Here is a 3,450-nt window from a genome sequence, read left to right as displayed (position 1 = left end):
TCCATCCATATTCCTATAGAGTTGTATCCGCTATCCCCTCCCCCATGCATTACTTTAATATTCCTAGCTAAGCTTTGATATTTGTACAGTGTATAGCCTATCCTTCTAAGTTATAGGATCGTTAGGGAAGTGATTATGAATTGCCAAACAGGCTACAGTAGGCTACTTCCAAAATGTCACGGTGCTGATGAGTAGAGTATGCCGTCCGTAAGTGAGAAGGAGAGGGAGACAAGCCGTGTTTTCTAGACTGCCAAGAATGTGTGTGTGTGTGTGTGTGTGTGTGTGTGTGTGTGTGTGTGTGTGTGTGTGTGTGTGTGTGTGTGTGTGTGTGTGTGTGTGTGTGTGTGTGTGTGTGTGTGTGTGTGTGTGTGTGTGTGTGTGTGTGTGTGTGTGTGTGTGTAGGTGTGTGTGTGTGTGTGTGTGTGTGGTGGTGGGGGGGGGGGGGGGGGTCTTGTTTAAGCCAATAGGCAGAGAGCAACGCTAAAGTCATCTCTAGGCGCTTTAACTTGCTGCCAGAGCTGCACAGCGCTCAGCCCCGTGTGCGTCTTTCTCGCTCTCCCTGCCTGATCATGCACTGAAAGTCTGCCCATTGAACTCATATCGGACTTGAATCGCCATTTGTTGCCTGCAGCCAGCCCGGATGCCTCCACAGTCGTGATTTTATTCTGATATTTGGAATATTCAACCCCGGACCAAGTTACTGCTAGCTGGAGGTGAGTGTAAAGTTTTTGGATCAGACCCATTCAAATTCAGATTGTTAGTGTTTTTGTTGTCTGTCAGCCAGGGCTATTTACCCCCTCATTTGCCAAATGTTGTTAACGACGTTTAGGCTGTTAGGCCTATGCTAATTGCATCGCAATATTTGAACATGGAATTTCAATCGATTTCTGACTGAACCAAAGTAGGCTATAACGTTCAGAATGGAAGGGAAAAATGCGGAAAGTCTGGTTTAGAGAAGCTTGTCTGTCCCCGGCTATCTTCCAATGCAAAGTCTCATCATCAGCAGTGTGGAAGTGGAATAGTGTAACCACCAGTTAATGACAATGGTTAAATTGACAAGGCAGAACGCAGGCAGAAAGTCAGCTTGTGGATATTCCCCGGCGAGGACCGAGGAGAGGAAAAAAGTGAAACTGGGACTGCGTCGAGGGGATTTGGGCTTGGAAAGTGTGTCCGTAAAGACGCAGTAGGCAAATGGAAGGTTATTTGTTGGTTTCCAGATGTGTGGAGTCAGCTGTTGCCTGTCACTCAGGTGGTCTCTCTCCCTCCCCCCTCTCTCTCCCTCTCTCACATCTCCTTTTAGTTTTCTGCCTTTACAGGCAGCTCTTTAACTCTTAAAAAATACTCTCACATCAGTGTTGACAGACCGTATGCCAAATCCACAGAAGCATTACGAAGTGAACCCACATCACTAACCACACAGAGCAGTTGAGCAAGGAGGAAGGCACCCTGAGGAAACAAATCTTGTTCTCACTTGTTTCAAGATATTGTCACAAGTTACTTGGAAATGCATTGAAACAAGTGCTTCATCTCAAACCTCTGGCAGAGAATTTCTCAGTTGCACAAAAAGTGAACCAAAGCTGGAAACGTTTGCAGTGCAGTGCACAGTGTGTTCTGTATTGAGGCCAGTGCTGTCACCTAGCGGTGGGAGAGATTTATGAAGATGCCTCAGTGAGAGCAGCTGGCTCTTGCCTCAGTGTTATACTCTATAATCTTTCCATAGCTCTCTGTCATGCTTGTTGCCATCAGCCTCAGTCTGAAATGTCATTTCAAAGAGGATTGCTGTGCCAGTACACTGAAAGATGTCCTCTTCAATGTGTTTTCTTTCAATCTGGCTTTATTAGACGGATTCACTCATCAGTTGTCAAGACTTGAAGGTATTAAAATAAACTGATATGGTTTGAAGACAACTGAAATTATCTCACCCGGCCGCTGGTAGTATTTGTTAGCCTATCTTTGAAAGTGGAAAAGTCAAATCTCTAGGTGACTTGTCAAGATGGAGACATTCTGAAGTCAGTGTGCTTTTCCCTGGCAATGCCCTCGGCTTCATGCCATGCAGTAGCTTGCATCTGAATGCCACACAGTGTCTGCCTCTCTGTCAGTGGAAAGGAATGACAGACTGCTGTGTAGTTAGCTGATCAGTGGAGGATCAGAGCAGCGCGATCAGGTGACTGGGGTGTCTTCCCCTCTGTGGGGGGCCAAGCAGGCGGCCAGACTGTGCTACACGTTGCTGGGGGTATACACACTGCAATGCTAAGCCCATGTTAATGAGTATGTATCTGTGTGTGTGTGTGTGTGTGTGTGTGTGTGTGTGTGTGTGTGTGTACGTGCGTGCGTGCGTGCGTGTGTGTGAGAGAGAGAGAGAGAGCTAGCTCTATGAGTTGGTCTACCCACTTAAGCTGCTGTTAATTGGTCAGCCATTTGAAGCACATGGGAAAGTCAAGTCAAGCAGTAGCTCAGGTGATCGGTATGATGGCCCCTCTACTGACTGCTATATTGTACATAACATTGATTCAAACGTCTCCAAAATGAAGTGCTTTACATTTTACATTAGCGATTTAGCTGATGTAAGTTCCTGTGGGTGCAGCCGTAGAATATGTCACTAACATAACAAGGTGTGCATTTTATTATGGCCAAGTCTAATGGAGAAGTTGTTTGCTAGGAAAAGAAATAAGAACCACAGTGAAAAGTTTTAAACAAGAAGGAAGGAACGATGTGATTCACAGGAGAGGAAGTGAGGTATTTACTGAAGAGATGAGAACTAAAGACAGACAGTGACTCCGCCATCCAGACTGGGCTTGTAAAGTCAGACGGTTATGAGTGCAGCTTTGGCAAAATAATGCTATCCAAATGTGTGTGTCCACTGCAAGCATTATCAATGTCTTTTTGTTTGGTTGTTTTCGCGAGGCGCCACAGACTTCCAGGGAGCGTGTTTTGTTCATTGACAACTTCCAAATCAACACAGATGCAGTTTCAGAGCGGTGTCGCTAGCTTAGAAGCATGCGGCTTCATTGTAACAGGCCTCAGTTTTCTCATATGCAAACCAGATCCTCATTCTCCAGCAGGCTTTTGGTGCCAGAAAGGAAATCCAGCCTGGAGATTGTTTTGATATTGTTGGACTCCCTCCTGGAAAAGCCTTTTTCTCAGAGACTTGAGGGGGTGTTCTGGATTTAGAGCCATTGGGTCCTCGGCTAAAACACCTCATCTGATTACAGCAGTAAAACGCTTTGAAACGCCCAGGATGGCCTGTGTTGTAGGATGGACCGTGTTGTAGGATGGACCGTGTTGTAGGATGGAGCGTGTTGTAGGATGGACCGTGTTGTAGGATGGACCGTGTTGTAGGATGGACCGTGTTGTAGGATGGACCGTGTTGTAGGATGGACCGTGTTGTAGGATGGACCGTGTTGTAGGATGGACCGTGTTGTAGGATGGACCGTGTTGTAGGATGGACCG

The 3,450-nt window shown here is 46.4% G+C and overlaps 1 protein-coding gene across 1 annotated transcript in view; it reads left to right on the top strand.

The window, feature by feature from the left end:
* Positions 1-576: 576 nt before the first annotated feature.
* The window catches only part of prickle1b (prickle homolog 1b), a 42,589-nt gene continuing 39,715 nt past the window's right edge, over positions 577-3,450 (top strand). The window contains exon 1 of the mRNA XM_083632247.1: positions 577-713. The gene's annotated coding sequence lies outside the window, so the exon portion shown is untranslated. The remainder of the gene's footprint in view (positions 714-3,450) is intronic.

The sequence above is a fragment of the Poromitra crassiceps genome, assembly GCF_964638095.1.
Source record: "Poromitra crassiceps genome assembly, chromosome: 2".
Taxonomy (NCBI): Eukaryota; Metazoa; Chordata; class Actinopteri; order Beryciformes; family Melamphaidae; genus Poromitra; species Poromitra crassiceps.
This window is presented reverse-complemented; position numbering and strand designations above follow the sequence as displayed.